Raw genomic sequence first — 14,656 nt, forward strand, 5'->3', positions numbered from 1 at the left:
GTGCCATCAACCCCCCCCCCCCACCCCCCGTCCTCTCCTCTGAATCATGCTGTGCATTTCAATTGCAAATATTGTACACATTTCAGTGCCCTTGTAAAACACACACACACACGCCCGCACGCAGACACAAACACACACACACACACACACACACAAAACAAATACAAGCCAACATTTAAGCATACATACAGACACCATTCACATTCTATTATTTTTTTGAGCAGTAAAGTTAAGCACAAAGTTTAACCTACAGTGCCTCTGTCTGTGTAGTGTTGAAACAGATTGCTCTGTCTAACGCTTAGGCCTGGTATTAGATTTTTATGCACACTGTCTCTTTGAAATTCTTCTCTGGGTAGTTCTCAGCCACTTTCATCCTCATTAACAGTTCTTCAAGTTTAAAGCAGCAGAAAAACAAGACTGAGATTGTATCCTGGTTAGTTTAATCACCCACGATGCATTCAAAATCTGGAATTATTTTACTCACACAGAGATTTGAGTGTATTCGGATTAGTGTATGTTTTTCTGCGGATAGATGTGATTCTACAAGTTCACGTCTGACTCTGTGTCCGTGCATTCCTTCAGCTATTCTGTATTACACTGGTTCTGGATGCTACTGTGTTTATAGCTGACCGGGCTTGCAGGGATGGGACAAGGCCTAATAATAGAAAAAGTCAGGTCAGTGGGTAATATCAGTCCAATGTAACCTAAGAGGGTCTTAATGAGTCATCACTAGTTTATGTGTAAGTGTGTGTGTATATAGAGGGGAGAGGGGAGGTGTTTGAGGCTCGTGTGGACTGGCAGAGCTAAACCTAAATCCTCCTCTTTCCCATCAATAATTCTCTGCTTTTTCACAGCCCCTCTAATCCTCTTTCTGACGTGACTCACCTCTATTTATCACCACAGTGCCTGCATGCCTTAAACAATCAGGCAAAAGTGTGTGTGCGTGTGTGTGTGTGTGCGTGTGTGTGTGTCTTTCAATCTGCACTGATCTTGATCTTCCAGATAAAGGTCCTTGACTGTGTGTGTTTCTTTGAGCTGGCTGGCTCTGTTGGAAGATAAGGAATTGCACCACAACTTCCGAGATGATGGTATGAGTTCTTGCTCCACATATTCCACCTTTGTCCAAAATAAGCATCAACGTCAGATCTGCAACGACTGGTGTGAGGTCATGCTGCCAGGGGCAGTGGTGGCCTAAAGATAAAAGAAGCGGGTTTGTGACCGGGAGGTCATCGGTTCAATCCCCAGACCGACAGGATAACATCTGGGTGGGGAAAGTGAAAGAGCTTGTCCCTCCCTTATACCGAGCAGCTTCCAGGTACAAATGTGTGAATGTGATCAGGGCATTCCTGCAAGAGAGAGGCTGCTTCTCAGTGAACCTTCCCTGAATAAATAAAGGTAAACTAAAAATGAAGGTCAATAAAATGTAATAAAGCATAGAGATAATCACTGCTTAAGTTTAAATAATGGCTCTGTCTGTAAAATGGATCTGTGCTTCCAAAGCTGGCCAGTTCACTGCTGCTGACTCAGCCCCAGCATGCATAGCTGGGGCTTGGGGGGTTAATGCAGCAGGGCCACGGGCTGATACACAGCCCATCCTCATCTGCCAAAACTTCAAAGGATGCCCTGACAGAGTCTAAATCTCCATCTCCTCCGGTCCAGGCTCTGCAAAATACTTCCCCTCCCCCTCAGTGCACAGGTCAAACTCGGCCTCATCTTTTATGTATCGCTAACCCCATTGATTGTGCTCTAAGAGTTTCATGAATACATTTTATATCACACTCCAGCACGTGGAGTTTTTTAGTTTTTTAACAAGAGAGGAAATATTTCTCGCTTGTACAGCTCTTATTTTATTTCCCTCTTATTATTTTCTTTGTGTTTCGGTTTCTGTTCCCCTGTCGTTTTTCATCCCTGTCTTATACCTCTCACTGCATATTGCTCTCCTGACTTCCATGTACTGTATTTTGCATAGAAGGTCAGTCCTTTCCCCTTTTACAGCGCTTCTTTTCTTTCCTTTTTTGGTATTTATTGTTCACTCATGAATTATTCAGATTGCAGAGAGTGAATACAGTGAATTTGAGAGATGCAGTAGACTTACAGGAAGCACACTGGAGAGGGATACTTTCAACAACTTCTTCAAGTCCAATCCACAAAGTAAGACACAGCTCGGTGATGGCCATTGGGTCTGCTTTGCCTTTTCTGCTTACTTGCACAGAGAGCAGTGAAAGCTGTATTAGCATGTCACCGGTTTGTCTCATGTATTCATTTATATTCATCCCTTGGCTGTTTAGTCATTCATGAATACATATGTTGATCCATTTTTTAACAGGCCAGTCCTCCCCACCCTCTCTCTGTTTCGGTACCTGTGTGTGTTTAAGCAGAGTGTGAAATTGAAATTTTCCCCTGCAGAGGTGACATGATTGACAGAGAAGAAAGGACACCTGAGATGTGAAATCTCATCTGGTACTAAAGTTATTCCCTTGAAAATATGAAGCTGATCATTTAAAGACCATTTTACCACCCTTGATATTTATATTGTCATACTATCATATGTTCATAATGCTATCAGTAGTAATAACAGTTAAGACTGCTGTGTGGTATAAAAGTGTAATTTGCTTTGTAAATCATCCTCAGACTATAAATCACCTTGGGATTACAAAGTTCTGTGTACAAGCTAAGTGGTTTTGAGATATTGAACTTCAAAATATTCAAACATAACAGGCAACTTATAGGTACTCTGAGAGTCACAGTATGTAGTAGAAATAGCCACAGTATCTTTTGAGTTACTAATACAAATGTTACTTCTTGCTAACAAACATTAGCGTGAGTGGTGTACTTACCATTAGCAAGCTAGCTGACTAGCATGATGGGATAAATAATAGGTTATGTGGATAGTTTTGTGTTTTGTAGCAATTCTGCACCAACTTTGCATGCACTTTGCCAGACTTCGGATGTATTAGTATCCCTGCATCCTTGTCATGTGAAAAGGCAATGAAGCCCCCCTGGAGTATCAATGCTTCCCCCCCGACCTGTGTCTTTGCGTGGGTGTGCGTGGGCAACCTGTCAAAACCAAGTCCCACCTGGCGTGCGTCGGACAGACCACCATCTGTTCCGTGCCCCCACATTGAACTACCTGCCACCTTCTTTTCATCGCCTTCATGGGATATCAGGAGATGGATGCTTTCTAGAGAATGAATTGTTAGTTTATTCTCAAACAAACAATATCGCATCTGGTTTGATAGGCTATTACAAGGGATAATTATGTAATCCCCAAAGCTGGATGTTTCTTACATAAGCATTTTTCATGTGAGGAAAAAAAATCCTGAACAACATGACAGGCCACTGTCGTGTGCTTTAAGAAATGGGAGGAGAGTGTTTGTGATCTGCGTACTTGTAAAGCAGAGTAAGTCATTAGTCCAAGACAAAGACTGGTTTCACCCTCCCTCACAACACCTCGAGGACTTAACATGCTAAATTTAAAGACGCTCAAATAGGTTTAAAATGGATTTTCTACCCATAACTTTTCTTTTTACTGGTTATGAATTCTGCAGTCCCTTCCCTTCTTTCCTGCCTTTTCCCCTAGATGTTGCTTCCCAAAAGACAGTGTTTGGATCAAAACCAACATGGTTACGCTGTGACAAAACTGGGCATAGATGATTATTTACCATTTTTTAATGTCTTTTAGTTCACCTTCTCTAGTCAATTCAAATCAAAGTTTTCAATTTTCTCCCGGGGTCTACTTGAAGCAGGAAGGGTTTTGTATATGTCTTGTGGGGTTTTTTTCTTCTAAAGAAGAATTGTGTTATACACCATGCCCCAGCATTTCACCAGTAATTGCAACACTAAAGTGAGTCTGGAAAAAATACAGGGAGCAAGAGCACAGCATGAGCACATGGACCAGCACATTAGCCACCAGGGCACCACAGGAGTGTTTTGATATGTTGTGATAAATTCTCAACCATGGACTCTCTTTGTTCACACCAAGGTGGAGACATGTGCGTGCATCGAGGATGAGGAGCCTGGAATTAAGCACAGGAGAGAAAAGATGCCAAAGATGAGACAATAAAGAAGGTGAGGTGTTACACTTACCTGCATGCTTTTTCTCTAGATCACACTGCCTACAGCGCTGCCATACATGGCTATGGATGCAACTTGTATTAATGCACAGGGAGTGATTGCCTATAAAGTGGGGTTCACTGAGGTAAAGCCGTAAGAAAAACTTTGATAAATATAATATCAACTCTGAATACTGTACATTTTCACACCTGCACACTCACAAATCACCATTCACCTTTGACCATTTGAGTTCAGCCTTCCACGCACAAGCTGTATCCTTTTTAGTGCACAATTAGTCAAACAGCATCTGCCAAGGTTGAAAGGCTACCATTAATGGCAGCATAAACGGGACAGAAAGAGACACAAATGATGAGTGGAGAGCGACAGAGGGGCGAATGGTAGGAAAAAGAGGGATGACGGAAATATGTGGCAATGATACAAGGTTTCACAGAAGCTGTTTGGATTAAATGTTTTTCCTGTTTGTATATTAACAACTGGTGACAGAGCAGATGGAGGTGGTGAGATAAACAGTTTAAAAAGTGTGCAGAAGTGCTTAATAGTGAGTAAAAATGCTGAACATGTTCACTGTGCCAGGCATAAGTCAAAGCACTCTAGCAATGTTCTGCAGACAGCAAACAGACGGGAGATCAAAGGATTTAGTTTTTTTTGTCATTGGACATAAAAAACATGCTTGTATTACATTCGAATCGGACATTAGAACCAATGTTTTACTACTTTCACATGCTGATAGATGAGTGGTCTATCCTGTTCATTAATGTTACATTTTTACAAAAAGAACTCTGTACGAGTCCTTAAGGATTCTGGAAACGTCTTCACAACAGCTGTTAAACAGCATTCTCAGCTTTTCAAAGATTGCTGGGTATTTATTTTTCCAGAAAATCTGCTCTATGTCTTAAATGTAATGGTATCACATGAGTGGCATAGACTGGGGCCAAGGGCTGACTGTGCTGTTTGTAACACTTTAATATTCAACAAAGTTCTTCCTTTCACAAGTCTCATACAAACAAAAGACCATTCCCAGCCAAATGCAACCACTTCAATCATTAAAAAAAAATTGATTTAGTAATTCAAAATCTAGTCTACGTGGTTATAAAATCATTTAGAAAAACAAGTGTTTTTTCGGAATGTTAACATTTTTCCGGAATTAAAGTGTGTTCATAAAAATTACAGCAGCTGCAGTTGTATCAGAATGGGAATAGTGCATTGTCATTACCATGAGTGGTTAATATATAATCATGCATGGGATCCCATCTCTGGCTCAGTTCTTGTAGACGAGCCAACCCTGAACCCTGAGGCATGGACCCACTGCCAAAAAGCTGGATTTACAGCGAGCACAGCTTACCATTTGAAAACATATCATTTCTCTGACTCGGGTCATCATCAAAAGCTATTTGAAAAGAAGTAATGTGGTTTACAAACAGACTCACAGCCAATGTGTTCTGAGGGAGGGAAGGCAGGGGGATAAACAGGTTGATAGCTGAGACCGTATCACAGAAATCCCACTGTGCAGTCACACTCTTCAATTTAACCATTTTTTTTTTCTTCATACACAGCAATCTTGATGTTATCCTATAAAAAATAACATTTTGTATTTCCAACTTCAAACGGTTTTCTGTGGAGTGTGTTTATGGAGATTAGGCAACGAATGAGTGTGTAATTAGGGACAATCAGATGAGGGAAATCTTGGCCAGTGGGAAGAAAGCCATTGTGCTGATACTGGTAATCACAGCAGAACAGAACGGACACCCGGAGTTGGGTAGGGAAAGATAGAAGAGGAATGATCAAAGATTGGAGAAGGGTACGGTAGAGATGGAAGAGTGCCACCCAAAGCTGGACTGGACATCCAGTTGGACATTACTTACACTGCTAATAGTACATACAATTACATTACATTTCAATACTCACAAATTAACAATAAACCGCCTGGACAAAGCTTATCTACTGTAGTCAGCGTGCAAAGCAACACATTTGTTCAGCTAGGGAGCTTTAACACAAGGTGGTGTGATCCATTTCTTCCACTGCAGGCTACCAAAGAAGAGGTTTGTCAAGAATACACATTGGCATAAATAGGTTGCAGTAGACAGTGCTAGTTCTTAGACAGTGTTTGATGTGAGCATAAAGCCCAGAGCATGCATAAGCACTTCTGAGAAACCAAGGGCAGCATTTATTAATCCACCAAGCTTTCAGCAACTCTATAAATAGTTCCGCGTTTCAAATGTTTTTGTGATTAAGGTCTTAATGAGGCCTTAATATATTAAAATATAGAGCACAAAGAAACCCTCAGCTAGAACGTCCTTATCTTTGAGCCTCCCCAGTTCATTAATTCATAATAACACATTTCCAAACTAAACGTAGTTTTTTCCCCTACCTTTTTTAAAGACTAGTTTGAGATCATATCTCTTTGTTGCAGAAATGAGACTCCTTAACCATAGTTCACATCCTGAGTGTTGCCAACATTTAATATTCCAAAAGTTAATGCTGTTTAATGTGATGTGTGTCACCTCATTACGACGGAGTTATCTGTGCACCTGAGCAAACTATGAAATGGGAAGCTAATTGAACTTGCTCAATGAAGGGCACATTTCACAGTTAATTTGGTCATTCATGAAACACTCATCAGACTTTACACCCACAATGCTTTGTTGCCACCAATTGACACATGCTGGGGTGGCAAAGGCAAGACATTTATTTAATGTACTTTTTATCACATCGTAAAATCGCAGACTCAATGATCATACTAACATGAATAAGTTATCATAAGTTTAAGTATCCTTGAAAATGCAAAATATTCGACATTGCACTCGAGACAAATGCATTTAGTTTCCTCCCACGCAGCTCAACAGTACATCATCTTTCACAATTAGCAACACTTACTAGTGTTTTACACTTAACTTGATCAGCATAGTCTTTAGTGTCCATTCAAAACCTGCCTATAATATCCCTGTCAATAATAGCCTGTGAAGTGCTACTTCACACACAATCAGTGTTTGTCCTGTAAAAGAACAGAACATTCTCAACATTGTTGAATGAATAGTTAGCAAATAGTGTAATTGCCCTGAAAAATCCCTTATTTGTGGATGCACTTTTTCTAGCTTGAGGAGGTTTTAATATCCAGAAATATAGATTTAATGGACCTCGGATATACATATAATATGTCAAATCTTAAACTTAGAGGTATTTTGCTTTTAGGATATTCGCTCCTATAATTCTGGCCAGCTGGAGTGAATCTTAAACAAACAAGAGTTAATTAGAGGCAGACATGTACATGCGTCTGAAAAACAACTCCATGCTGCAACAGCTTTGTGGTGCATTACTCTGTTTCTCATCTCATGTCTCTTTCTATTCTTCCATTTAAATGTTATTTATTAAAGATGTTCTGCCCTGAATGACTTGCTGACCACAGCTACCCGCTCTTGGCACAGGAAACAGCCACAGAGTTTCTGCTGAAGGGAAACAGTCTCAGTAGTCTGAGTTTAGTAACAAGGCCCCAGTCTTGAGTCTTTGATAGACGTTGGCTAAACCTGTGTTGACAGGAGACATAATTGAGTCCATTTTGATGGCATTAGCCTTGCTGATTTCATTTAGTTGGGAATTTTCATGCCCTCTCTCCGTTTCGCCAAGTTTTGATGAGAGGTCAGCTGGGAACCGTCAGCACACAGCGGCCGTTCACCTGGTCTGACACCTGCTCTCTGTACAGGCTCAGATCTCCACAGTGTGCAGGGAAAGATGGAATATTGCCTCTGTGTGAGTGTGCATGTTTGTAGTGTGTGTATGCATGGTGTTGTATTTGTGATTGCGTTCATTGTGTATATGTGTGTTGCATTGAATATGCGTCCACCAGCACTCATGCGAGAAGACGGCGGGTCAGACACCCTCCCCCCAACCCTCTTGCTCAGTTGGATCTCACTCCCTTATCTGTCAGGCGTCTTTTGATGTGTCCTCGTTGTGACATGCCACCCACAGTTAAGGAGAGGCACAAATCATCCAGCTTTTTCTCATTTGGTAACCCAAGTACATCCCATGACCAGTCTGTGACCTCTGCCCTCAGAAGTTAAGCAGATAGCCTTGCACTCTTAGAGATGTAGTTCAGGTGATCTTATGAAAAGGTTTGTCGTCAGCTAATTATGTAAAGTGTTTGAAAGAAATGGACAGCTGGGCGATTGGGCAGCTCACCTACTAGAGCAGGCGCCCCTATATAGAGGTGTAATACTCAATGCAGCAGCGGGAGGTTTGACTCCGACCTGTTGCCCTTTGCTGCATGTCATTCCTCTGTTCTCTCCACTTTCATGTCTTCATCTGTCGTATGAAAATAAAGGCCTGCAGTGCCCAACAAATTATCTCCAAATTATGCTCCAGTGGCACTTTGTTAATACAATATGTACTCTTTTAATAAGCACATATGTTTTAAGAATAATAACATGCAAAGGACACTAGTAGGTTTTTAGAATACATCAGCTAAAAGCATATCAACACTTTATCTGTGTGCACTTGAGGTCAATTTTGTTTCCTGACATGTAATTAACTGTAGAATCAGTTGTTTGAAATCACTCTGGTTTGAAGACTCTCTGGATGCCTCTGGCAGTTGTTTGATGATAAAGCTGCCTGACAGTGGCAAGTGACTGTACTGTGCATACTGTACAATCAAACACACACACACACACACACTGCTTGTTTCAGCAGGAAATGTGGGTCATTATGTTTTTTTCATTAAACAACGTGAATGCTTTGCAAGACGTGCAATGATGCATCGCATTTTTTGTGAGTCTGCATAGGATTAAAATGCATAGCAAGGCAGCTGAATAGACACAGGTTTTTTTGTAAAGTTGAATTGTCCATGTTCAGTTTATTTGTTCTGCTCACAAGCAACTGCATGAGTGGAAATAACAGCTGTAATGAAGCAGCAGCAGTCTTGTTATCAGCTACAAGTGTACAAACACAAGAAAAATGCCACAAGGAGGGAACAGTTGTGAGCCTTACACTGGCATTAGCAGCATTAGCATCTTTTTCACATGTGGGTCATGGCCGCGGTTGATGGATGAGGCTGCAGTGTGTTACGTCAATGCACAGAGATGCACAAACACATACATACAGCCTGACTCTTCAGGGTTCAATTTAGTTATCACCATCACAGCACTATGCCGCTTCCACATAGTCAAGGATTAGGCCCCTCAGATTTCACAGTTCTTAAGAGAGAATATAAACATGAAGGTTATTATTCTGTGTGAGCCCCAATGGAAATGTGCATATCCAAACACATGAAGATGCTTTTTACCTGAGGTTTTATTAGCTTGCGTGTTGGCAGGCTCAGAATAGCTTGATTGTTAAACTGTCCCACTTTGAGAGGAACTGTGATAAAATGCATATTAAGGAAGAATATTACACACTTTATTTTCATACCATATAAACTCATGATTAGAATTTAATTTGTCGTTGTAGCACAAAATCCTGAAAAATAAATAAATCATTCAGAAATGTTCCTTCCCATTTTATACTCTCCAATCGTACAGATGGGGGACAAGAGTGTTAGTAAGGCAATAGGCCACAAATAGACACCAAAAACAGCTTCAGTATTCCTTGGCATAGATTCTACAAGTCTGTGGAAATTCACTGAAGTGATAAATACCATTCTCCAAAGAGATATTCCCTTATTTGTTATTTTGATAATTGTGATGGAACGGCCCGGGTATACTCCAAAAGTACTGTCACTGGTGGGGTAAGTCTGCTGTCATAGGTGTTTATTTGAGTTGAGATATTGTGGTCTGTGAATGTCATAGCATGTGATATACATACTTTTTATACACTTCACACTGTTCAGTGACCCCTTGTGCCCTGTAGATATTTCCTATTTGGGCTACATTTATTTTTAATCATACTCAGAATAACAGAATAACCATTTAATAGGACCCCAAAAAACACCCCCCACTACAAATCAGAGCCACCAGTCATTTATCACGTTTCTCATTTATTCAGATGTTCCTAATTTGTCACTTCTCTTTAGTGCCCACTTTATGTATGTTTTTTTGAGTTATGCATTGAATTTATGCTACCTCAGTCTCCTGCAAGAGGATTGTTTCTATCTTTGACACATGAACCATTGTCTGTTCAAAATAAATGGAAAGATATAAAGTGTGTATGTATATGTATGTCTTGTATGTATGTATATATATATATATATATATATATATATATATATATATGTATGTATGTTTATATATGTATGTATGTATGTATGTATGTTTATTTATATATATATATATATATATATATACGTATATATATATATATATATATATGTGTGTATATATATATATATATATATATATATATTTGGGGTCTTTTCTTGCTGTACTGAGCTTGCACCGAACCGTGACTTCTGTGCACCGTTACATCCCTACTGCCTTATATAAAGAATGTTATCATATCTTACTATAAATGGTACCCTTTATTAAAGTGAACAGATGGGGATGTCTCCTTTATCCTTGACTCTCACTTTATGTCCATGATGGATTCAACCTTAAGCCATAAAATAGCAATCTCAGTGGAGTCATGGCCTTTAGTTATGAGTTTATTCAGATTTTCCTAATTTGTCACTTCTCTTTAGTGCACACTTAATGTATGTTTTCTTTTCAGTTATGTATCCATTTGTTCACAGTGGACTTCCAGTATTTTCTTTTTGTCCATCAATAAGTTTTGCGCAAATTATTGGGCTCAAATCCAGCTCTGCCTACTTACTGTACATGACATAAAGTAATTTCACAAATTCTGTAGTACTCTACACTATGTGTTAAAAAAAGACATTTATAAGAGATATTAAGTCCATAACTATCTTTTACTATGTGTTTTGAAAATGTTTCCAATCTAAATTTATATCCATCCTCTAAAAAGTAGATGATGAAGCTGGGCTTTAGTCATCTTTCACTATTTCCTTGCTTGCCCTGTGGATACATGAAGATATAAAGCATAAGAAGTGGCGGGTTCTGTTGCGGCACTTTACACATATGATCCCAGAGTGGTTGGTACATGGGAGTTCTCATTAGCTGGGATGAAAACCACCAGAAAATCCATTTGTTACCATGGTGATGCTGTCCTCCCTTGTCCAATTTCCTTGCCTGCTTTTTATGGATAGAATTATTCAACTTTTTATTTTTTCAAAATGTTTATTTGCTTTTTTTAATTTTAGATAGAAGACAAACTTAATATAATAAACAAAATTAAAAAAACATAAATTATAAGTAATTATTAAGGGGAAAGAGATATGTGTATACATATATGATATACACACTGTAATTTGAATGTTTGTGGAGATCATTTGGAAAGGCTCAAAGTGAACTTGTATTATTCTCTAAAACACTTATTTTGGTTTGGCTCTTGGGCAATACACTTACATCCATATTCAGTATCTCTTTTTTAACTATAGTTAAAATGTACTTTAAAGAAATAATAGCCTTAAACCCAGACAGAGTATCTTCATCACTGGATTTAATGTTGCAGTCCGTCACAAAGAGCAGTACAGCTGATGCTACAGGTTTTAGAGCTGTCATTTTCTCACAAAATTAAGTTTGAACAAGAACTGACTTGTAATTTGTATTAATAAATCAAATGAGACCAAAAGGTGTAGGATAAACGTTCTGCTAACATTAGCATAAGGTTGTAAGGACTTTACGATTATTTTATCTATATTGGAGTGAACCATAAAAACGTCCCCACATTACAGATGGTTCAGATTATTCATTAAGAACCTTGCTAGTTTTCTTAGTTTTGCATCAGCAAGAGAACAACAATAGCCTAGTTTAGTGATAGGGCCCTCTGCTTGAGTACAAGCAGCCTGTTGCGCTTTTACTGTTCATTAGGAATTCAAATAGGTCGTTATATCGATTTGAATATTAATTCATTTTGCCACCTTTGATCAACTTAGATTGAATTTAAATAAAAAAGTTAGACTCATAGCAGATCTATAAAGAGCCTAGTGTTGCATGAGATACAGGGTTTAATATCACTCAGATGTGCTGATCACCAGAATGAGAAAAAGTAACTCTTAGTTTTTAATTTTAATTCCATAGCCCAACCCATAACCCAGTAGTTTTATAAGCATTGAGACTTGTTGCCTTTTGTGAATGTGTTATACAGAGTTACAATCAAGAAGTGTTTGAGATGTTTCTTAATTTTCATAATGAAAATAGTTTACTAAAGTTGCCAGTGGGCAAAAGGCTACCTCAATCCCCTGCAAGAGGATTTTTTCTATCTTTGACACATGAACCATTGTCTGTTCAAATAAATGGAAAGATATAAAGTGTGTATATATATATATATATATATATATATATATATATATATATTTGGGGTCTTTTCTTGCTGTACTGAGCTTGCACCGAACCGTGACTTCTGTGCATCGTTACATCCCTACTGCCTTATATAAAGAATGTTATCATATCTTACTATAAATGGTACCCTTTAAAGTGAACAGATGGGGATGTCTCCTTTATCCTTGACTCCCACTTTATGTCCATGATGGATTCAACCTTAAGCCATACAATAGCAATCTCAGTGGAGTCATGGCCTTTAGTTATGAGTCAAAATGTCAAATCCACACAGTTCAATCTTTTTTCCTTTTAAAAATCAAGGGATCCATGAATGAGTACATTCATTTTATGAAAAAAAAGGGAAGAAGGCTTTTCAGGACAGCAATGTTATAGTCTGAATGTTTCTAATATATTATTACAACTACTGTATTCCTACATGCAGTGTTTGCATAAATCCATCATATGAGATGTCACTTTAGGATTGAGTTATTTCCAGTGAATTAAATGTTTTTCATCTCCATGGAGAGACAAAATTAAAGCTAAATAGGCATATCATAAAATAGTTATAATTTTGAAATGCTTTTGCTGAACTCTACATAGATATGTGCTTTCAAACCTCCTGCGATAACTGGAGAATTGCATTCAAATGTTGTTTGCCTCCATTGCTGCAATTTCACCACACTTTCGTCTTGTTGAAGTTCTGTGAACAAGTAGCACAAGCCTCAGTGACAAACAACACCAATCTTTCTCTAGACTTAATGCCTCTGTTAATTTGTTTACCTTGATCAAATAGACCTCATCACTTGAAGAATTTGTCTCCAGAATGTGTTTGGCGGGTACTGCACTATAACTCAGCACAGTCACTCCATTTGTCAGAGAGAGCTCTGACAGTCAGCCTAATTAGTTTGGTTGTGACAAAGGAGCTGTCTTGTGGAAACAGAGAACATCAATCCATGAAGGCATGTGTTTTCATAATGCAGCCCATAAAGTGAGCAGAAACATGCCTATTAGGCATCGGGTGAAACTGCATCTTCAAAAGGGTCTCATGATCTGTTTGGTTGAAAAGGACATGCTTTAAAGATGCACTGTAAACATGTATTTATTAGTCAGGTTATTTAGCATGTTTTGATAAGATGCCAAGTTATTTCACTCCTGGTTGTTTTTTGAACAAAGTTTACATACAAATTACAATGGAAACATGCCATGTAAGCTGTCAGTTATTGATATACAGTAATGATATACTGCCTGGCATCTTATCTGCCTTGTTGTCAATTTTGGGACATCTTTGTAGACCTATATAGTCAGTGTTGGAGAGAAGAATATGCCCATCCATTAAATAAAATAAAATGCTAAAAACATTTAATTTCTATCAATTTTCCATTTATGGACGTTTATCATGTCCTCTATTACTTTTGTAGACACATATTTTATGAAGCACATCATACTAAAAACAAAAATTTGCAGTCTTTTTCTTCAAAATGTTTCCTCGCTGAAGAAGGACAGAGCAGTCAACGGAGTCATCCATCATTTAAGAGTCATAGCAGATAGCTCAGTTGGTAGAGCGGGCGCCCATATATAGACGTTTACTCCTCGATGCAGGGGGCCCGGGTTTGACTCCAACCCGCTGCCCTTTGCTGCATGTCATTCCCCCTCTCTCCCCTTTCACTTCTTCAGCTGTCCTGTCATTAAAGGCCTAAATGCCCAAAAAATAATCTTTAAAAAAAATAAAGATTAATAGCATGTGTGCATGCATGTGTGTTGTGTGTGTTTCCTTTTGCGATATTAACACGTCAAGATATTAATGTTATTGAATATTTATGAATCCAAGTGAGTTTTATCCAAGTTTCTGTGAGTGTGTCTGTTAAGGTGCCACCACAGAATAACTGAATATACTTCATGTGTGTATTCATGTTTTTTTCTGTAGCAAGGCAGAGCATTTACTACTTTTTTACATCACTCACTATTTTACAAGATTTTTATTTTTTCACTATATCGACTTTCGACAATAAGAATAGCACAATGTTAATTATGTTGTTTATTCTAGAAGGTGTTGCTTAATTTTCTCTTTGCTTTTTATATTTAAAGCGTCAGCTGACCCAAATTACTTTACAATATTTATTTATTTATTTATTTATTATTTAGTACTTAACCATTTCATTACTGTGCAAAATGTGTCTATTACTTAGTACCTAACCATTTCATTAAAGTGCAAAATGTATCTATTTGTTTTATACTTATCTCCTTTCCCACAATGTGTATTCAAGCCATTTTTATATATGCAT

The 14,656-nt window shown here is 38.4% G+C and overlaps 1 protein-coding gene across 5 annotated transcripts in view; it reads left to right on the forward strand.

Moving 5' to 3' along the window:
* Nucleotides 1-14,656, forward strand: part of dlgap1b (discs, large (Drosophila) homolog-associated protein 1b) — an 85,697-nt gene that overhangs the window by 26,436 nt on the left and 44,605 nt on the right. For all 5 annotated transcript variants that reach the window (XM_032503739.1, XM_032503735.1, XM_032503734.1 and 2 more), the window contains exon 2: nt 3,983-4,068. The gene's annotated coding sequence lies outside the window, so the exon portion shown is untranslated. The remainder of the gene's footprint in view (nt 1-3,982; nt 4,069-14,656) is intronic.

This window comes from Etheostoma spectabile, chromosome 22 (genome assembly GCF_008692095.1).
Source record: "Etheostoma spectabile isolate EspeVRDwgs_2016 chromosome 22, UIUC_Espe_1.0, whole genome shotgun sequence".
Lineage (NCBI taxonomy): Eukaryota > Metazoa > Chordata > Actinopteri > Perciformes > Percidae > Etheostoma > Etheostoma spectabile.